The sequence below is a fragment of the Excalfactoria chinensis genome, chromosome 3 (genome assembly GCF_039878825.1).
Source record: "Excalfactoria chinensis isolate bCotChi1 chromosome 3, bCotChi1.hap2, whole genome shotgun sequence".
In the NCBI taxonomy this organism is placed as follows: Eukaryota; Metazoa; Chordata; class Aves; order Galliformes; family Phasianidae; genus Excalfactoria; species Excalfactoria chinensis.
In genome coordinates, this window is record NC_092827.1 from 22,419,676 (window position 1) to 22,443,190 (window position 23,515).

Consider the following 23,515-nt stretch of genomic DNA (forward strand, 5'->3'; position numbering starts at 1 on the left):
AACCATGATTTCATCCTGACTGCAAAAGCCCATGCTGTTATTTCTCTCTTTATCAAGCGACTTGAGATTCCACAGAATTTTCCTTCCTTCAACAGATCCAAGGAAAACAAAACATCCAATCAATGGGACAAAATCTGACACTCGAATCATACACTTGAAACTCAACTATGCTCTTATAATAAGACTCAGTGTAAGAAACAGTCAAACTTATTCCTACTGGATATCCAAAAGGACTAATTTTAAGTGTGCATATGTATATGTATGTATTTAAAAAAAAAAAAAAAAAAAAAAAAAAAAAAAAAAAAAAAACAGATGACAATTTAACCCAACTGACAACTTAATCCTGGAGCAATAGTCTAGGAGACCATTCTGTCTGCACTCAGGAATGCAGAGCTTAAATGGGCCAACAGTAAGTGTTGATAAAGGAAAGAAAATAGCTATTGGGGCACAGAGTGCAGTAACTGGTAATTACAGATAGTTTAGACGTTGATAGAAAGGGACATAATGGTAACATGAAAACTGAACCAATCCAAGTAAACTTCTAAAGCAACGTAAAGACTATGTTAGGATTACACCTAGTTGACATGAGATACACAGGAACTTATATCCATTATTGCCACGGTTCTCAAAGTCTGCATAAAAGAACAGTGTCAGAGGATTCAGAAACAGTCATTGCTACCAAAATTAACTATGCTCTTAATATGCCAGGTAGATGCTTCTGCTGATAGCTCCTTGCTTCCTCCTCTTCCCATACATTTATTTTTGTTCTCTACATTTTAGAAAGGGAAGATAAGGCTGGCTTAGTTAAGACACATGATTTGCAATGTCATGACTGCAACATTCTGAGTGAAACCAAGAAATAGTAGTAGGAAATGCACAACAGGTAGTATAAAATGTTTGCTATATGAAGATAACACTGACTACAAGCTCTGTCAACCTCTTTCAATACAGAGTATCAGAACCAAGAGTTATATTTTCTGTTTCCATTTCCTTCTCCTGTTTGTTCCTTTTGTTTATGCCTCAAAGAGGACTGGGTTCCAACAAGCACAACAGATCCAGTCTATTACACTTATTCATAATCTTTCTCGAAAAATGATGGCTAATCACATTCCCAGAGAGATGTGATGTACTGTCAAAAGCTGTAAAAGTAAAAATGTCAACAAAGAACCCACTTCAGCTGAAGGTTTTAACACTGTATTTGAAATCTTAGCCCTTTCTATTTCTTTAATCATAGAGTCACCAAGGTTGGAAAAGACCTAAAAGATCATCCAGTCCAACTGTTCACCTATTACCAATAGCTCCCACTAAACCATGTCCCTCAACATTACATCAAATCGTTCCTTGGACTGTCTGCCCTCTTTTTCCTCATTTCTGGAAGCATTAAATAGGAGGTAAAACAGACCACTGTTTGATAGGTTGGTTTGTTGTTTGGTTTGTTGGTTTTTTTGTTTGTTTGTTTTGTTAGTTTATTTGGTTTTTTGTTTGTTTGGTTTGTTTTTTTTTTAGTAGTAGTAGTAGAATAAAGCCATGGGAAAAACTGGTTAAAGTCTCTGCTAAAGCTTCAGAACCTGTTTTTATTGTTTTATACTACATGGTTATAACAGGATGGAAAGTGCAACAATGACAGCAGAGTAGCAAGTTCCTAGGCTGCAACAAGAGAGGGTTAGCTCAAATACAACAGCCACAAGCACAGAAATAAAGGAAAGAAGCTGCTTACATTCAGAAGACCTCAGATAGGCAGGGATCTCCAGCACAGTACCTTTGCTTCCACTGCCAGCCCTTAAATGAGGTCTGCGAAGGGGTGGATCCTGACTCCATCCCTTCTGGTCACTCAACACCATTCTGTGCACCTGAGCTCCCCTGGGTTGGCCCTGTCTTCCCACCAGATGCTCAATTACTGCTTCAGGCCAGGACTCAGCATTTCTGCTACAACAGTGAAAGCCACTGTTAACATCTTTGTCTTTTGTGGTCTTTTAATTCTAGTGAACTTAGTACAGCTAGCTTTTGACTACATAAAATGTATCAGAGAGTACCTTGGAAATATTTGATTATATCTTAAAAGGTATATCTTAAAAGAATCATATGAGCTAAACAGACAGGAAAGAATTCAAGGCTTTCTAGATCTGTTCTTTAAAATGCAGTGGTTGGGGGTGTTGTTTTTTTCTTTTTTCTTATTTTTCCCCTTTTCTTGTTCAAAAGTAGGCTGTGGTTGCTGCAGGAATAGAAATAACAGTGATTCCAGAGGAACTGAGGTCTTGAACTATCAAAAAGCTTAAAATAGCTCCAGTTCTCTTTAGGGGTGCTAAATCAGACTCTTAATATTTAAGACAGTTTTCAAAGGGAAAGAAAAAAAATTAGCACATTCATGCTCAAAGAGCAAAATATCTTTACTTCATAAATATTTATTCTTTCAACTATTTCCAAAATTTGGTACTTTAATAAACTCTTGAAGGTCCAGATATGCAGTGACCCAAGGCAAAATTAAAACCATGCAAGATTTATCTGCTCAGCTGCTATCACCTGCAAAAACACCAAGTAAATACTCCAGTAAATACTCAAGCTCACTTTCTTAAAAATGTGATTATTTTTATAGCCTGTTATGCAAAGATAATTATTTAGATTACATTTATAAAGTATAAAATTCCTCCCCAGTCCCTAACATAGATCCTTCCTTCAGTTCACAAGGCAAGTGAGGACACAGAAGCTGCACAGTTGAATAAACAGTGAACAGGCAAAGCACACTAACGTTTAGCAAAGGTGCAGTTTGGGAGATGGTCACTGCCATCCAGCTTTATTTAACCAGTGTCTCTGGATAAACCCCATCCCAGGAAATTCACCCTTTGCTTTCAGCTTTGTTTCACCTATGTAAGTAGCATTAAGAAAAAATATCCAAAGCAAGGCATGGAAACTTCACCCTTGCTGTTGTAAATCACATCCTGACTGTCATGGTTTTGCAATGTTGTAATTTTGCTATCAGTATTCCACATCATAACATCATGTTAAGCATAGATAATTTTGACGAATCTGCTGCTCACAGAAAGAAGACTACATGTCCCAGGGAGCACCACGGTCAGTCATATGACCAGGACTATATAATCTCACTTCAGTGCTGGACTCGTGCTCTCGGATCCTGCCAGCCATGGGGGAGTGTGTGGAAGCGTTCCAGCCGTTCCGCCTAGAGTTACAGTAGGCCTCTCGGTTTCGGGACTCACTCTCTCTTATTTCACTTGATTTGTTAGCCTTAATTCCAATTATATTGCATTATATTGTGTTATTCTGTATTCCGATATAGTATTTAGTAAAATAGTGTGCCTCCTTAGATCGCTGCCGCTGTATTTATTTTCTCTTTCCTTGTTTTCTTTTCCTTTTGGGATAGCGGCCCTGCAGGCCATCTATACCCCTGTCATGGGTGCCGGTAGATTTTAGGGTAACCTGTGACATAATTGGTGGAGGATGCGGGCAGATTGCCAAGAAATTTGGGCAAAAAGGGGCAAAAGTGGGGAAAAACTGCAAAAGCTGCTGTTTTCCCTGCTGTTCCTTTAGCTTTTACAGAGCTACGAGTTTTTTTTTCGTTAAGGAGCTATCTAAAGTTTACGTTTCTGCACCTGGGAGCTTGACCTTGAAAGTCCAGGCGGACGGCCAATACCCCAGAATATTTTGTAAACTTTTAGCTCTGCTATCTCGGTATTGAAGAGAGGAAAAAAAAATGTGTGCTCTGTTAAAACTGCTTGTAAAACTGCTTTTCAGGGGACTGTATGCTCCTTGTCCCTTCCCTGAATCCTTAATGCAGTTTTTGAATGCCCATTTGACCACACTGTTAATTTCCCTGAACATACTGTTGGTTAATTTATTAATCTCACTCAGTATCTGGATTTATAACATTCTGAGGAAGTCTTCCCCAGAACCAGAGAATACTGAGTGGCAGGGAGTGTGGAGAGGCTTTGAGGAGACTTTAAAAAGGCAGACATCTTCAGCGTCATGGAGCTTTACTCCTGAACACTTGAAGAATCCTGAGAGCTTGATCGCATATTTGAGGCAGGAATGTTGCGGCACAGGCAGATCTCAGGAGGCACAAATGATTTGGGGCCTGGCTAATGCCTATTGGGCCTTATTCAATTTTGAAGCTGAGAGAGAGAGTCTCAGAGCTGAAAAGGCAGAGAGGGAAAAAGTTTCTGAAGCTGAGATAGAGAGTCTCAGAACTGAGATGGAGAGTCTCAGAGCTGAGAGAAATGACCTCCTATATCAGCGTGACACCCTCCGGTCCGAACTTGATGCCCTCTGGTCCAGGCAAGACACACCCCAGTCTGAGCGAGACGCCCTTCGGTCTGAGCGAGATGCCCTTCGGTCCGAGCGTGACACTCTCCAGTCCGAGTGTGACACTCTCCAGTCCAAGCGCAACACCCTCCAGTCTGAGCACGACGCCCTCCAGTCTGAGTGTAACAACCTCCGGTCAGAGCAAGGCTCCTTCCCGAGCCCAGGCGAGGCAGCCTGTAGCGGAGCAGCGCAACCCCAAGCGGACGTCACCGGTCTCAGCTCTCCCGGTGGGTCTGTTCCATATCTGGAAGGGGTTGGTGCGCTTCCAGGCTGAGCAGGCGCCCACCGCTATGGCCATGGGGCAGGAGAACTGCACTGCCCCCATCCAGCCCACTGGAGGCCCGGCTGTCCGGCATGAGGGGTGGCCTTAGATGTGGCTGAACGGGAGAGGTGGCCAATGCTTCATCTTTATACTGACTCATGGATGGTGGAAAATGCCTTATGGGGGTGGTTGCAGCAGTGGGAACAAGACAACTGGCAACGACGAAGAGGTAAACCTATTTGGGCTGCTGAACTGTGGAAAGACATTGCTGCCCAAATAAGAAACATTGTTGTAAAGGTGCGCCATGTAGATGCTCACGTGCCTAAAAGTAAGGCTACTGAAGAACATCAAAATAACCATCAGGTTGATCGAGCTGCCAAAACTGAGGTGGCTCAAATAGACTTGGACTGGCAGAACAAGACTGAATTATTCCTAGCTCGATGGGCCCATGAGACCTCAGGCCATCAAGCAACAGATGCAACATACAAGTGGTCCAGAGACCGAGGGGTGGACTTAATTATGCATGCTATTGCTCAGGTCATTCATGACTGTGAAATATGCGCCATAATTAAACAAGCCAAGAGGATTAAACCTTTTTGGGGGGAAGGGCGATGGCAAAAATATAAATATGGGGAGGCATGGTAGGTTGATTATATCACCTTGCCATGATCTCGCAATGGTAAGCGTTATGTGCTCACCATGGTGGAGGCAACCACTGGGTGGCTTGAAACATACGCAGTACCCCATGCTATCACCCGAAATACCATATTAGGGCTGGAGAAGCAAGTTCTATGGAGGCATGGTACTCCAGACACTGCCCCAGCAGTTCCACTCCTATCCCTGTCACCTGGGCATGAAGCAGAAGCCCATGGTGAGGATGGTGTGGATGTGCCAAGTGAGCCACCCCGCAGTGAGGGGGGTCATCCTGCAGCCACGAGGCCTGAGTTCACTGTTCCCCTACGAGGGTTTGGAGCTGAACTCTCCAGGCCAGGATATGAAGCTGCTGGCACAATCGTGTGCCCCAGTGGCGCGGTGGTAGAACTGCCGCTTGCAACACTGGAGGTCCGGGTTCAAATCCCCTCTGTGGCGCAAGTGGTAGAAGTGCCGCTCTGCTACACAGAGGGCTCAAATCCCGGGAGTTGGACTCAATGATCTCTAAGGTCCCTTCCAACTCGCACAGTACTGTGATACAGTGATCACCTGCTGGGGAGTTTCTTGATGAGTCTCTCCTTGATGCTTCTGTTCCACTGGACGGAACAGATGACTTGGAGGATGGCCATACCACCAGCAGTGATGCTGGTCTGCTTCTCGGCTCTGCTTATGCTCTGGGCTCCTGCCTGACATCCAGATTGATGGAGACAGACGAGGACAGTCCCAAGAAGTCCTCCATGCAGCGGCCCTGTAGCTTAGGGAAAGGATGAGTGCACCTTGACGTGGGGGACGCCCTGCTAGTGCTGCCTTTCTCCCTTTTTCTCCCTCCACCGTTATCATGTTCCTCTTTCTGGCAGTTTTGCTATTTTCTCGAGTTAGTAAATAATAGTGTGTTAAGCTACGGAGTTTTATTTTCAGCTTATGGATTTGCATGAAATAGAAAATAAGGTTGCTGATTGCTCACAACTATGTATGTGTGTGTGTGTGTGTAATAAGCATAATGTAATGATGTAGAATAAGGGGTGGAATGTCATGGTTTTGCAATGTTGTAATTTTGCTATCAGTATTCCACATCATAACATCATGTTAAGCATAGATAATTTTGACGAATCTGCTGCTCACAGAAAGAAGACTACATGTCCCAGGGAGCACCACGGTCAGTCATATGACCAGGACTATATAATCTCACTTCAGTGCTGGACTCGTGCTCTCGGATCCTGCCAGCCATGGGGGAGTGTGTGGAAGCGTTCCAGCCGTTCCGCCTAGAGTTACAGTAGGCCTCTCGGTTTCGGGACTCACTCTCTCTTATTTCACTTGATTTGTTAGCCTTAATTCCAATTATATTGCATTATATTGTGTTATTCTGTATTCCGATATAGTATTTAGTAAAATAGTGTGCCTCCTTAGATCGCTGCCGCTGTATTTATTTTCTCTTTCCTTGTTTTCTTTTCCTTTTGGGATAGCGGCCCTGCAGGCCATCTATACCCCTGTCATGGGTGCCGGTAGATTTTAGGGTAACCTGTGACACTGACATAGCAAATACACTAGTTTTTCCCCGGTCCCCCCAGTGGGTGCCTGAACAAGAATCTGTTCTAAGTTAGACATGAAAGCGCACACATTTGGAAGAGAAATGCTATTTTAACAACCATACAGCTAAGTGAAATTCATCTTCTTTGCCAAAGGCACTGTGACCTTGGAAAGAGAAAGGATCACCCAGGATATTTTTATCAAGTTTGACCCCCGTACACATAAAGCCATAGAGTATTTACAAGAAAGCATTTACTATAAAAACCATTTTTTAGAAAAATATCTATTCTTGTTTTAATGACCCTCTTCACTCTCCCTAATCTTTTCTACCATTGAACCACCCTCACTTTTAAGACACTGCACCACATTTCTGATGCTTTAAAGAAACTGCACTGCATTTCAAAGCTGAATTTCCCAGAATACCCAGCCACCAGTTCTGTTTATGACTTTCTTATCAAAACAACAAGGTCTCCCCTACTTTACTTGATCTACACATACACACAATTCAAGCAACCATCCAGTTCTGTCCTTCATATACTTCATCTTCATAAGTTTCACACTGCAGTATTTGTTTTTCAAATCCCTTCTCAATTTTGTGAATTTCCTCTGAGCTTTGTTTTTGCCATCATACTTTTGAGGCACTGACATAGAACAGGGCACATACTTGCTATTGTAAAATCCCAGAATCATTCCTGTTCAAAAGACTTGTACTTCACGCATCCAAACATACTGGTTTATTTTGCCCCAGCACTGAAGCAACAGCACATATTGAGTCAATTATCTACTGAATAGTGATAGAAAAAAGTAATATCTGAAGTAACCTACAAAGAATAAATCTCTGACAAAGAATGATTATTCAGGACGGATCTCAAAAGCACTGCTGATCGTGGGCATCCCTTAACTGTCTGCTACTCAACCTGTTTCTAATTATTTAAGAATGCCCTTTGCTGAAGAAATTGAGGCAGGGTAGGATGGAAGCAGAGGGTGGAATGCAGCATGGCTTCAAGTCATTAAGAGGGAACTGGTAGGAAGCTAAGTTGTCTGTAAGGACTCAATTCGACTCCAGGAAAAGGGAAGCACAATGGGGAAGCTGCATGCAGTCCTGGAAATATTGTTCTGAGGTTCCAGAAAACTAAATCATAGAATCACAGAATCCTTAGAGTTGGAAGGGACCTCTGAAGGACAACTAGTTCAACTCCCCTGCAATGACCAGGGACACCACAGCTAGATCAGGCTGTCTAGCCTTGCCTAGAAAGTCTCCAGGGATGGGGTGTCAACCACATTACTGGGTAACCTATAAATTGGAGGTAGGACTAAAAGTGAGGTCTCTTCTTCTCTCCTCAACCCCCAGTCTAAACACAGGTAAAGCTGAGGGACATCAGTCCGCAAAAGAAGGCATAGAGGAGATGGAAGCAATCTCTCCCTACAACCACACTGGAAAGTCAAGTAGAAATGGGTACACTGTCAGAAAATACAAAATGCCAATGATGTGTAAGGGACTAGTAGAGAAGCCAAAACCTCCACACTTGGGTTATTCAGACTTGGTCTGTGCAAGGCCCAAACCAGACTACACTAAGTGGGTCTGCTTTGAGCATGGCTAGACTACAGAATCACAGGAAGCCCCCTTCCAACTTCCACATTTCTGTGTCTCTGAGTCACTTTCCAGGAACCCTCTTTCTCACTCATGAGTGCTACTTCTAGGGCACTTGCTCTTTAGGTGAAGAGGCCCCCCATTCATCAAGCATAATGCTCTTCTCCAGGTCACTTGCCTTCCTGAGATATTTGGCTTTAGGACAAGGCCTGTGAAAGTAAGAGGACAGTATGATGAATAGCAAACAGGAGAAGATGGAACAGGGTGAGTAAAGCAGGCCCAGACAGCCCTACCATCCCACTGCCCCAGAGGACAGAACAGAGCCCTAGTAGTAGCATGCCACCCCTCATATTTGACTTCTGTTAGCATCAAGAGCTGCAGAGAGAGAGATGAGTAACCAGGAAACAAAGTTTAGCTATACCCTACACTACAACACCTACCCTGTACCTCCCAACTTCCAAAATGGCTTTTCATTGCTTATGATTTTTTAACAAGTAGTGGTGTGGATTTCTCACTTTCATGAGTATCTCCACCCATTCCCATCTGATGCTGAAAGGTCAGTGCTTGTATTTACATGTTCCTTACATAAATTTATGCTGGATTTTTCTCATGTGGTACTTCTTACTTGTATACATAGTTCCATATCTGCATGAGAACTGCTTAGTTATTGCAGTCTTGTTTTACTACCTCTCTATATGAAAAAGTCTCTGCGCCCTATAATACTGCTATCACCATTCACTTTAATAACTTTGGTTCCCCTTTTCTCTCACTCCAGACAATCAATGCTACTGGCCACTTTCTTAATTTTCAGACAGTCGCTGGTCAGGATTTAATAGTACAAGAGGAGTACATTTCCAAACCCCAAGGAAAATGAGAGAAGGCCTAATCTCAAGTCAGAGGCATTTATTTTTACAACAGCGACAACACTGAGTTTCACACAAGTTTGTTACATGCTTGGAAATTCTCTGAAACTTCAGTGTTCAAAATTGCAGAAAATTCTTCCCGGGCTGCCACAGACAACTCCCAACAAGCTGGCACTGCAAGGATGAAGAGGGGGTGGAAGGCAACATCCTGTTCAATCTTTCCAGGTTACAGCACATGGGAAGAAGGCAAATTCTTTCCTCCCACTCTACAACTATGAAGCAATCTTCAGCATATGGGTTGGAGAGTCATCTAGGACTCAGGGATGAGATTTGCTACTACGCTCAGCAGTGATCCCAAACAGTCATAAGCATTTGTCATCTGCAGAGGACTAAAAAGGAAAATACAAAGGAAGTAAAAGCTCTCTCTAGCAGAATCACTGGAATAATCTCTTATATCTGCCCAGAACTCTCAACAGTGCTTCTAAGTAACAAAGAGTTGCAGCAAGTAACAGGTTGTAGCAAGGAAAAAGGAAATTAACAAATTACCCTAGAATGATAGCTCTTGGCTTTTCAGTAAAATTTTCATCCCTTTATTTCACATTGCATGAACCCATCTGTACTAACAGGACAAATAAGCAAAATAAGTACCACAGAAAATGCATAGTGCTCTGATTTTATTATTTTTTTTTCCAGTCTCAGAAATTAGTCTTGATCCCAGCATCCATCTTCAAACAATGTTGTGTTCATATCACACTGCTGTTCTCACTCTAAACAGGGCTAAACAAGATGGTGTTTAAAAGTACAAATATAGAACCAATTAATAAATTAATAGCTTTGGTTAGGAAGGGCTTTCAAAGATCACCTAAGTTTTGACCCCTGCAATGGGCAGGACACTTCCCACTAGATCAGGCTGCCCAAAGCTCCATTCAGTGCCTCACCACTGTCATAGTGAAGAATTTATTCCTTATATCTAACCTAAATCTGCCTTTTCTCAGTTTGTCCTGTCATAACAAACCTTGATGAGGTGTCTCTCTCCAGCCTTCTTGTAGGTGCCTTTTAGATAACAGAAGGCTGCCATAATATATCCCTGGCACCTTCTCTTCTCCAGGCTGAACAACCCCAACTCTCTCAACCTGCCTGCATAGGAGACAGAAGTTCTTCAGACTTCTGATTATCTTTGTGGCCCTCCCCCAGACACACTCCAACACTCCATTTTCATTTTTTATGCTGGGTGCCCCAGACCTGGATGCAGGGCCTCTTAAGGATGCAGAATAGAGGGTGAATCACCCTCCCTCACCTTGCTGGCCTTCTTTTAATGATACATTTTTTTATACACACAGTGATGTGCACTGATGTTTAACTTTAATAATCTCCCCTAAAAGGAAAGAAATGAAGAGGGAAAACAGACTATTGGTCTGATACTACATCTGCTTTTCTGCCTAGATTAGGCAACAAAGTCTGATACCTTCACAGACAAACCAGTCCACATTAGAAGGTATTAGAATACAGTTAAAAAGTGTTCTTATAAGTCTTTAAATTTAGATTTTAGTTAACTTTAATGATCACAGAATTGTAGGGTTTGGAAGGGACCTCTAGAGGTCCCTACCAAAGCAGGCTCCCTACAACACGTCACACAGGTAGGCGTTCAGGCGGGTCTTGAATATCTCCAGAGAAGGAGACTCCACCACCTCCCTGGGCAGCCTGTTCCAGTGCTCCGTCACCCTCACTATAAAGAAGTTCTTGCGCACATTTGTGCGGAACTTCCTATGCTGAAGTTTCAGCCCATTACCCCTACCCTGTCCCCACGCACTACTGAAAAGAGACCAGCCTCGCCACTATGGCTCCCACACCTCAGGTATTTATAAACCTGGATCAAGTCCCCTCTCAGCCTTCTTTTCTCAAGGATAAACAGACCCAGTTCCCTAAGTCTCTCTTCATAGGGGAGATGGCTCCAGGCCCTTCACAATCTTTGTGGCCCTCCGCTGGACTCTTTCCAAGAGATCCCTGTCTTTTTTGTACTGGGGAGCCCAGAACTGGACACAGTATTCCAGATGAGGCCTCACCAGGGCAGAGTAGAGGGGGAGGATCACCTCCCTCAACCTGCTGGTCACGCTCTTTTTAATGCACCCCAATATGCCATTGGCCTTTTTGGCTACAAGGGCACACTGCTGGCTCATGGCCAAATGATCTAAACCAAATTAATAATCTAAATCAAATAGTTTGTGAGAGATTGCATTGCCTACCATTGGATAATTTTTTTCATGGAATGATTAAAATATAAACCTATTCTTCCCACAACACTGCACTCAGAAGTGCAAATAGCCTGCCTAACTCTTCATAGAATCACCAAAGTTAAAACAGACCTCCGACATCACCCAGTCCAACTTTCCACCTACCAATAATACTGCAACTCTGGACATACTATTAAAAATATTCCACTGCAGAGGATTTTTTACAAATCAGTCACACATCACAAAACATACAAAACACTTGTAGCATATTTTCTGCAGAGTCCATGTCACCAAAGTAGGTTCCAAAATATAAAAGAGTAAAACAACATAGCCCATTAGCTAGGGCCTATGACAAGATGCTTCCACAGCATATCAATGCTTTTGGATAGGCCTCAACAAATTACAGGTCAGGTCACGTTCCCTTGTACTACCCACGTGTATTATTTTGGAGAGAGCCCACAAGTTAAGACAGCAGGTGTTTTATTTTTATCAATTCTAATATATGGGTTTCCAAAAAAAAAAAAAAAAAAAAAAAGTGAAAGGAATACAATGTTATTATGCATGCCAGAAATTTGACATTTCTAAAGATGCCAGATGCATTTTCAGACATATTCCTGAGGTTTGGTTTTTTTTTTCAAGCTTGGAAGGACTTGCTATTTTTTGTTAAATGTCAGGCTGGTGCATCTAGAAGAAAAAAAAAAAAAAAAAAAAAAAAAACAAAAAAAAAAAAAACAAAATCCTGAATGAACATTATATGGAGAATGCTAATATATTTTGTGTTCTCACTGCTCCCCATGAACATAAACTCCAACAGTGCTTCAGAGCAAACATTTCCTGGGTTGAATCTGGCACTTGAAACTAAGGATCATACAGCTGGACAAAAGCATTGAGCATGTAGTCTTAGAGACTTCATATGAAGAAGACTTGTGCAGATAAATTCACCTGTCAAACGTCAGTTCCAACTTGTATTTCTTACAGTAAATAGAAAATCATGGTTTAAATGCATTACTAGCAAGTAGTAAAAAAAACTACTTTTTTTTTTTATTTGCTCTCCGAGATGCACAGGATTTGTAATTATTTCTATGTTGGTATTAGAAAATACGTTAGCTTTTAAATTGTTAGATTCATAAACCGTTACAACTAATCCAGCAGCATCAGCAAGCATTAAACAAATACAACATACAATAAGGAAGCAAAAAGAGAAAGTTCTATACCCAACTTACCCAAGAATGGCAATAAATAATTTGTTAGCCAACATACACAGAGACCAAAATGGATCCATTTCTAAACATACTCCATGGTATATGAAATTCAATTCATAGACAAAGTTTTAGTGGACTTAACATGAATTTAAAAGACAGTTCAAAAAACATAATAGAACTTTATTTCTACATTATACTGCTCTAACACTCTTATGATACTAGGAGGTTACTATCAGTAAGCATGGAAACACCCTGCAGAACACAACCTCCTAGTTTTGAAAGGCAGTGTGTCAAATCAGGCACAGCCTTTGCTGTCCATCTGTGTCACAGAGCATCACCAAGTATGTATGAGAAAAATACTTCTCCAGATCTGTGAAGAGCTATCTTGAACAGGAAACTCCTACAGAAGCTACTAAGCTTCTGTAGTGCTACTATTGCTACTATTTGAAGCAGTATGAGCAATGCATCCATGTGTTTTACTTTTGCAAGCTTGTTCCTAATACAGCTGCCTCCACCCTATGTTTGTCATTATCCTTAATGGAATAAATCACACTTAATGTAGCTTTCATCTTTGCCTAGTAAGAAGCATTATCTCTACCATACATAGACACAGTTTATTTTGGTCCAGTGTAAACAGCAAATGCTTACTGAGTGACAAGGTTTGTTTTAAGATGCCTAACACTTACAATTAATCAGACTTTTCTGGTGTTGGTGCATGTTGGTTAGGTACCCAAGGGCCACTTTGGAAACTGAAAGTGTTGAAACCTATGCTTATGGCTCTCTGCAGTGCTGGCAAAAAAATAAGGTCTTGAAACACACGGTACCACCCGTAATTACACCAACTCTCACTGTTTTCATCTTCCATACCTTCTCTAATAAGAAGCTCACCACTTAAACATTTACCAGTAATGAGGTAAATGGTTCAGATTGTTTTAGATTGAGGAAGAAAACTAAACTCAGGCCTTTTTTATCTTGGCTAATGCTCTAACCACATGACAATAAAATTAAATAAATAAATAAAAACACACCTTACTATTCCTGGAGATTGTTCCAAAAAACATAAAAACGTCCTAAAAATTCCATCTAGATCAAGATCGACAGGTGAGACAGAAGAATTTCTGCCCTGTAAATCTTTCTAGGAATCTGACATCTGTCAAGTATCTACTATGCTATGCACTCTAGGACAGTCCAGGCATGCCTACCATCAGACATGGGGGTGTGCAGGAATTTTTACTGACATAAACTTAAGCAAAATGACTTCAGTTACCACTGCAGTTGAGTAGAAGCAAGAATCAATCTGGCATTTAAATGGTGGGTTTAGGTTGCAGTTGCACATCTAAGTCATAAGGTCCTCAGGAAATTACACAATCAAGACTGGGTTCTATATATCTGAGGGCATCCTCTTTAAAGTACACCAGAACATACCAGTGATGCAGAATGCAAGGGTTCTGCAGTAAATTCTGTAAATCAAAACAGAGAAGCTAAATTTAACTTGGGTAAAATATATTTTATATATATATATATATAATATATATATATATATTGGGTTATATACATCATCAGGATTGCCCTAACCCACCCAGCCTTGTTCAGCTCCCTAAGCCTCACACAGGCCCACAACCATCACCCATCAGGGTCCCTCTAGATGGCTGCACCACACATCCTGGTGTCATGTAGGCAAAATAACCTTAAAACAGCATTTTTGAAATTCTGATTTTTGAATTTATTTGTATACAGATGTCTTTGAAGAAACTTTTTCAAAGATATCCTATAAATGCTCCTGGAGGAACAGAAGACATATTACTAGAGTTCTACCTAAAAATCCTATCAAATAGAGCAGGAAACAAACCCAGAAGTACATGAAGTCAAGTCTCAAGGAGAAGAGAAAATTATGTCTCTGCAAAGCACCCGAACTCCCATAAGCAAAAGGTTTGGGAATGGACAGCTCCCACAGTGACCTTGTTGAAGCCTTCTTGCTACTACCAGGTAGCATAAAGGGACAAACTACTCATTAACAACAAAGATTGTTTAGCGCAAATTACCTAGGCATACGCAAAAATGAAATCCTCCTCGGCTAGAAATACCACTTTCGAGAGCAGATATCTTATTCAAATCCAGATCTGAAAATAGCAGAAGAGATCAAATAAATGGAATTCCTTTACTCTTTAGGAAATCAAAATTAAGCTTTTTTTCTTGGTACTGCTTGGCTTCCTCAAAGACAACTATGTGCTTCTGAAAATTAGGTACAGCTGTCCTCTCTTTTGAGCTTCTTAATGAAATCCTCTGCATCCTAGCTTCCCTCCCCTTCTTGGCAAAAGTTGTCAATGTTCATTTCAGCTGAGTCAGAAGCACACCATGGCCATGTGGACCTCTTTGCACAGCAAATGGACTTAATCACAGGGGCATACAATTACATTCCTTTCTCTTCATTGCAAATTCATTGGGGAATAACAAACATAAACCACTATTGTCTAGGACCTTAAAAAAAAAAAAAAAAAAAAAAAAAAAAAAAAAACATGTTATTCCTATTCAGCAAATCTGCCTCCCCTTCCCCACCCCTCATTCTTTTTAACAGAAGTAGGGAAAAAAAAAATCCTTTATAATTTTATCTTCCATTACAATTCAGAAGTGTATTTTTTTCAGTTTAATAACAATTTCAATACATTTTATCATGATTTTCCATGATCTGTGCAATTCTACCTGGAAGACTCTCAATTTTACTCTTCAGGGATATGAATAATCTTCTCCAAGTCTCCAACTGCCATTACTTCCCCATTCTTCTTTTTCTGTCAACTTCCAGCCAGAGCTCTTCAAAATACCATTTTGTTTATTTTGTTGATTTGCTTAGGGTTGCCACTTGCTTTCTCTGTACGTGACATAGCTTCTGAAGTACAAGAAAGACTCCTTCTTAGAAGGTGAAAGTTTTTATTTCCTTTCAGTAAGAAACACCTTTGGTATATATCACCTCTTAATTTTTGTATTTCCACCTAATGTTTCCTTTGTTTTAATTTGCTATGAAATGAGGGACCCTTTCCAGTCTGAAAACTGAGCTCCAGTTTTCTCAGCTGTACTTTTCCACAAAGCTCTGTCTCATGAGATAAACATCTTGTGCTGTATCTCAAAACTTCCCTCACTTTTGCTTGCCCTGGTCTTCTCCCTCCAAATGAAAGCCTTTAAACAAAATCTGATAACTTTTCAGAAACTGTTCCACTTGGTAAGGAGTCCTGTTTTCCAATTCATTTCGGTTCCATTTATATTCTGTCAAAAATGATCTGTTTTATCTTGTAATCACATGCTTTCAAGGCTAAGATTTTAAAAACTGGAGACTCCTGTGTCCATCTCCCATAAACAACCGATGCCCCCAGTTAAATGGAAGAACAGTATTATAACTTTCCCCTGGGTTTTTTCACTTGGACGTAGATTCTAATCTCAGAGAGCAACTTCCCACAGAGAGATTTTTTTGTTTCGAAACACTTTCCACAGCTGAGAAAGGAATGAATCCATGACCCTAACAATGCAGCAGTGGTCCACACTCATTTCTTCCAACTTCAAGTCATAAATCACCCACTCTTTAAATTATTGCACAGATGTGCCTTCCTCCTCTTCACCATGATGATACTGGAATTACACTTACAGTGTTTATTTTCTTGCCTTTTTTTTTTTTTTTTTTTTTTTTTTTTTTTTTCTGATTCTGTCCACTTGCAATGAGAAGAGAGGAAATGGAAGAAAACCAGGGTCAGATCCCAAGTGCAAGAGGTAGGAACATGCTGAACTGGTCAAAGAAATCTGCAACTAAAAGATGAGATGTTCATTTTAACATGCATAGATTGCTGCCTAATGGAGTCTCCAAGAGAGCCACCTATGTGGCTAAAAGACTAAGAAAACAGAAATTGTTATACTTGCAGACACCAAATATGTACTTTTCTAATTGCACCTACAATATGAGTATTGTAAGTGAAGGATATCAGGAAAAGAATTAACGTACCACTATGCACATCTTCCTTTGAATTTACAGACAACACTCATAGCCCAAAAGGCTCGTCATGACACTGAGTGGTCCATCCCTCACAGATACCCAGCTAGTTTGGCAAGAGTTCACACAGTTCTGCACTCTTTTACTAGAAACAAGGGTCACGCCACAAGATTTTACACCGAGCTCAATAATTTGGTGTTTTAATACATCCTACTGCTTTTACAAATACATAGCATTATCTCAGCCTCTCCACATAAGATACCCCAGGCTGCTTTGGACTTATGGAACTAACATTCACAAGGCAATGAGAACTGTAGTTACTAGGATGAACATAAGAACAAGGTATTCTTGGCAACACAGAGCACGCAAGTCTTTGTCAAAGGCTGAACCTACAGGTACTTCTGCTATTACAGCAACTGCAACACTCTTCTCTTAGATGTCTTAAGATTACCTTAAGTGTGCTCAGCAAATACAAAATAAAAACGTTGCAACTGTTTTGACTAAGAATGAAACTTTTGGAAATAATTAACTCTACTTAATGAAGAAAGTACAGACTGTTATAAAATAATGTGGAAAAAACAAGCTGGCAGGCTTCAAAAATTATTGGCTTCCTCTCAAACTGGAGCTCGGATGTTGTTTTTTTCTTTTTTTCAGTTTTCTGTTGATGTAGGATATAAATGGGCTCAGGCAAGTTAAAACATGCTCTATCATTACTATGGATCCAAAGATTTACACAAGAGAAAAGGGGAAAGGATGAAGACAATTTGAATAACACCACTCAATACTGCAAATTTGATAAATTAGACTAAACACTAAAAAAGTTTGAGGTTTGGTTATTTTACATACTTTTTTAAATATACCAAAATGTTCTGAGGTAACCAAATTTCAGTGTTAATGTACACTCCAACCACAGTAGCTGGAATACTCTTTATACCAGCAACTCTCCCCTTCAATGACAGCTTGGGTACATATATATTTCTAGTGTGTTCTACAGATGAAATCTTTAAAATCCTCTAAGTTTTGTTACAGCAGCAAATACTCAGTATGCTGCAAGTGTTTCAGCCATCAGTGATCCGTGCTCAGACAGACAACCAGAGCCATCCCAGGAAATTGTAGCTCCTTAATTAAAACATATAAAAACCCAACACTCACTTTTTTGTTCAAAGTCTTTCATAGCTTTGAACAAACCTGCACATGCATCAGCAAGTAGTCCACTACAATTGGCACATTTTATCTATTCTATGCAGACCTACAAAAGCAATGAGAAGTTCCCAGAACATGACACAGTGCAGGAGAAAACAACGAGAAAGGCTGGTCTGGATGAAAAATCTGAGGAAATGAGAGATTCTCCCCTCAAAAAACTCCATGCAAACCCTCCTAAAAATCCTCTGAGCCCTCTTCACATCTGTTCTCATGCCAGTTCCCAGAGGACTCTTTCTCCCCAGTCCCACATCCAAAGCCATATGGCCCCTCAAGCTGCTTTAAACCCCTCCTGCTCCAAAGAGTGCCAGTTTCTCCCAGCCTCTACATCCTTCCCCCCTACAATCTCCAGAACCCATTCATTTTGCCCCACTGTTCTTTATTTCTGTTGACATTGCTGAGAAACGTGCAACTTCTCTTTGTTATTAGTACAGTGCCTTCTGCCTCAAACCAGAGCTTCAGACCAAGCTACTGGAACTAATCATGGGAGGGAGAAAATCTTGAACTATGAAAGCCTAAATTATGAACAGGCCTTAAAATACTAATATACAAGGAGGAAATTTAGATTTCCTATGTGCTAATGTAGCATTCTTTGAAGGCTTACTTTGATCTGACAGAGAACTCAAGAAGAAATGGAAATCTCTCACTGGCATGAAAGGTGGTTTAATTTTTCATCTCACCAATTGCAAACAAACTTCCCTGCAATTTTTGCATGTTCTTTGTTAGAAAGAATGCATCTCATTTCAGGGCCAGTGTGTTTCACTTAGAGCAGCTATTACCTTCTCACTATTTAAACTCTATGTTATTACAACATAAAGCACACTGATAAAAAGACCAATTACAATTCCAACATTGAAATGATATAAATCACATAAAATTCCAAAAGGTTGACATGTATTTACTTTGTACTCCTATTTTCATTCACAATATTATTCAGTGTGATCAACACTGCTCATCTCCCTGGCTTTTATCAGCTATTAATCACTACTATTGTGCCTGGCATCTCCCCTAGAAAGCAAAATCAATCAGCATTGCTGTAAAACAATGTCTGTGCAGATTATGGGCAATATAGAATTAAGTTTATTTTATAAATTTCACAGTACTCCAGTAACATGGAAACTAGAGAGAGGAAAAAAGCCTTTTAAGTTATTTTGTCTAAGCCAGCACAAGTTTTCTCCTACTGCTTCTTTCCATGGCCAGTCCACTTCTAAATGAAGCAACATAGACTATTTTCCCACTCATGGGCGGGAAAGAAGCATCAAGGCCCAATTTACTAATTTATTTATTTTAATTAATTTATTAATTTATTAATTTAATTTATTTTAATTTTACAAAGCAGTATGTATGGTCACAGTGTATCAACCTCCTCAATTTTCCACTTGTCCCTAAAGTTCACTGGTTAGGCACTCAAAGGCTACAGTACATTGCTCAAGGAGGTGCGCTGAGTCCTCCCTGGAAGGGGGTACACAGGGAACATCATATCCCACAAGCTACCAAGACAGGGCTTTGCTGAACCACAGCTTAATATTGCACAAAACATTGACAGGGGGTTTTGTTTAACTGGTAAAGATAAGCACTCAAGCATTCTCCTTGCAGTTATCACACTAGGATATATTGTAACATTGCCTCGCACTCTGCCAGCTCCCTAAAATCCCCACCTTTGGATACAGTGCTAATGGGTAGATATCACACTTTTCCAACACAAAAACTGGATCAGTGAAACTTTTTCATTGCCTTCATCCCACTTACAAGCTTAACACCCGGGGCCTCATGCTAGTCATGGGGCTCACAGCCCCTGCCCCAAGCAAGGCCACACCAGGTGTGCTCTCCAGCATTGCCCAGCTGCAGGCCCATTGCTTGGCTTCCATGTAGGTGCCCAGTGGGTAGGGCTGGAGCAGGCCCCAGTTGCCCTGCTCCTGGTGGGGCAGTGGGATGGGCCGTGATATCCCCTGAGAGCCTCTTCTATTCCTGGCCCCGATGTGTGCTTTGAGATGATTCAGAGGAAATCAGACAGTGCATTTTGTAAGCAGCATTTTGACCTCCTTGAGCATTCTGAACTAACTCTACCCAGTGCCAAAGGCTGCTCCCTCAGCATAGATATGATGGAAAGCGAACAGAGCAGCAAAACAGGAAACAGTAGTAACCCCCCTTCATAAACAGTGAGTCTTCAATGAGATTATCAAGTTCAGCTCCGTTTATGCCAGCTCAAAGAAGATAAAAATAAATAAATAAATAAATCATAAACAAAGACATCTTGATAATACAGATGACTAGGAGCATAAAAAAAAAAAAAAAAAAAAAAAAAAAAAAAAAGGTCTGTCTTATAAAGAGACACTGAAAAGATTAGATCTGTTCAATTTGATAACTTTCTAAAGCAGTAAGAACAAAACAGGACACAAAGCAATGAAAAACCTTGAAAGAAAGGTAGGTCTTCTGTACGCCCCTTCTCTTATAAAATGGGGGTATTCAAAAAAAGTGTTTTTCCTTTTTCATTTCATAGGCCAACATGGGAAGCAAAGAACCTAGTAGAATTTTAACAGTAACTGTTAGCTGGTAATAACACAAAGATTAACAACATGAAAGTGTAAAACTTGAGCAAAAAGGGGAAAGAAAAAAAGAACAAGTAACATAATGGAGGTAAGGGAAGAAAAGCATCAACAGAAGGTCCATTTCTGCTAGCTATTTCTGTAATCAGTTGGGCTGATAACTGGACCAGGCAAAAAAAAAAAGCTTGCTGAATCCCGTAGGATAAACTACACTTTCCAGCTATGTACGCAAACCGAATTATAATGCAAGTAATTTCCAAGATTATGATCATAGTCCAGAACAAGGGAAAATAAACCAAAGTGCAGTTCAACCTTATAGACTTGCCAGGAACATATTTGTGTTACCAACCACCTGAAGGGAGCAATGTGATACAATTTATAGAACTGCACTCTGGAATTGAGCTCCAATTTCCTAACATTCACCAATAAGCCAATCTGCTGATTGCGATGGTGTCAGACCAAGATGTTCTTTAGCGATCATCCACCGCTGTTCCTAGACCTCAGCTGTAAATGCAGTTTGAGTAGAAGGAAAAAGGATCATAAAATCTAGTGTAATAATTAGGCATATAGGTGAAATATAGGAAGTGGATTACTGTGTTTAGCTTACAAAGCTGCCACTTAGAACTGCCACCAGGAGCGTCAGTTCACAGGCTGATCTTCTGACAGCATCAGACAACCTAGACAGCTGTAAGGGACCTGGAGAGATGAGATGTTTCACAGTATCATAGAGTCACTGAGGCTGGAATGACGAATAAGATCATCTAGTCTAACCATTAACAACTGATTGTGATCACTCTAGACCATGTCTTTCAGTGCCATATCTACACCCTTCTTGAAAACCTCCAGAGACAGACAGTGACTCTACCACCTCCCTGGGTAGCCTGCTCCAGTGCCTCATCGATCCTGAGAAGAAACCTTTCCTAACATCCAACCCCTTGCCATGGTCACTCTTGCTTTCAGTATTTCTGGCAAATCCACTGTTAGATAGGTTAGTTTTGATCTTAAAAAGTTCCAGTGAAGGAAATTCCATACCCTACCTGCACAATCCAACACTCGATTACTTATGGAGTTAGAGAGGACTTCCCCTGCCATTTAATCTAATCCCGCCTGCTACAGTTCAGCATGCTGGTTCTTGTACCTTCAGTTGATGTGAAGAACAGCTTATTTCTCTCCACTCTGCAGAAACCAATTACAAATCTGAAGATTGTTATCACGTCTTTCATCGCTCTTTGTTTCCCTGCACCATAAAAATGCAGTTCTTTCACTTCTTTATCATAGGGTACATTTTCTAGATCTTGGATCACCTTTATTACTCTTCTCCTGGCTAACTGCCTGATGGAACCGTGGTGTCCAAAATCACATACAGTACTGATACTGTAACTACCACAAGGTGACATTCTACGCCTGGAACACTCCACTTGGGCATCCCAGGATAATGTTTGTCATGACTTTTCTTTAAGTACAAACACATACACAGCTCTGATCAGCAGAATTGACTGAGTAGAACCTCCACTTTGGAAGCCCACTTCACCTTTTGCTTGGACATCATGTTTTGCACATACACATAATATTCTGTATCCCAACAGACATTTCACAGTTGAAAACCACATTTCTTAATGAAAACATAATTTTCACGGCACTTCAAACCAATGTTCTGTGCTCATTCTTTAGTTCACTATTATGTATTTGCATAAATATTTGAATGACATACAGTAAGCAACACCCCAATCAGTAAGGTTTGAGGGAAAATTCCAACCCTCTGCTTAACGATGTAAGTTTAATAAACCTGCAATGCTTCCTCAGGTGCCTGAGAGCTGGAAGTCTTTCCAAATCAACCAGAGGACTGATTTCCTAGCCTGTGAAATCCTGGAACCAGAGACTAGACCCTTCCAACACAGTACCATGTACATCTCAGCATTAAGCAATGGAATGGGAGTCATCCCAAGTGGCCTCCCAAGCAGACTTTTCCTTCCAGGTGCAGAAATGGGTATAATTGAAGTCACTGTAATCTCTTCTACTCTGCTCATTGCTGTAATGCCTGAACTCCCGTGCCACAAACTAGCCTAAGCACAGACACATAATGCCAGCAATTCATTTCACTACTGTGTCTGACTATTGTGGATTTCTATATCATGCAGAACAATATAACATAAATGATATCATCGTGTTCCAACAAAGCAAGCATTTCAAGTTAGCACAATCTACCTGCCGCATCACAACTATACTCCAAAAAGCAGAAAATCAACAAGAAAACCCAACACATCTGTGACACACCGTGCTCACAGATCCCTATTAAAAAGAAGGCACGAATATCATTATCTCGGACACACGGCTTTCCGGATCTGTACCCAGGCTGTCCCTGTACCCAGGCTGCGTAGTCGCCCCTACGGCTGCACCTGCCGTCTCGACGGAGCCGTCCCTCCCGTCACCCCCAGACTCCAGCACAGCCGCGAACGCGGGTCTCCCCGCGGGGTGCAGCGCCGCCCGGCTCGCCTCTCCCACCCGAAAGGATCCGCCCCGCTGACCCGCAGCCCCGCACGCCCTCGGCCGGCCGCGCTCCCCCACCTGCCACAGGTCCGCTCGCTGCAACGCAGCTCTACCCCACGCCAGCTCGGCTGCAACACGGGCCCCGCGCCGCTGGCCCTCCCGCCCCGCCCGCAGCACCGCCTCCTGCCCGCCCCCCGCAGCTGCGGCCGCGTGGCTGGGGATGGTGCGTGGGACCTGCCGTGCGTTCGGGGGTTCAAAAAGGAAAGAAAACAAACAACTACACCACGGATAGAGAACATAATAGCAAACATCAGCTCTAAAAGGGTTTAAATCTAACTGAAGTGGTATTTTTCGATATGTAGCACATCTGGGCCATTGCTCATAGGAAGAGAACGTCTCTAGTAACATAAGGAATGTTTTCCACCTCAATGCCCTTAAACAACAGTTATCTGCAAACCTTCATGATACGCTGTTAAACAAACGTGTTTCCTGTGAATCTATATAGCAAGGTTATAGTGCATGATTTTTGCCTTTCATAGAATTTACACCGAAGCCCAAAGGTTTACAGTAGTATAACAGTAGTCTCAATAACAATTTGCTATCATAGGACTGAAATCCATTGGTGATAACCCAGATTTCGCTACTGACATTTTTTCTTGGCTTAATGA

At 41.3% G+C, this 23,515-nt stretch overlaps 1 protein-coding gene across 1 annotated transcript in view; it reads right to left on the reverse strand.

Moving 5' to 3' along the window:
• COL21A1 (collagen type XXI alpha 1 chain) overlaps window positions 1-22,993 on the reverse strand; it is a 102,297-nt gene extending 79,304 nt beyond the window's left edge. The window contains exon 1 of the mRNA XM_072331961.1: window positions 22,926-22,993. The gene's annotated coding sequence lies outside the window, so the exon portion shown is untranslated. The remainder of the gene's footprint in view (window positions 1-22,925) is intronic.
• Window positions 22,994-23,515: the final 522 nt, after the last annotated feature.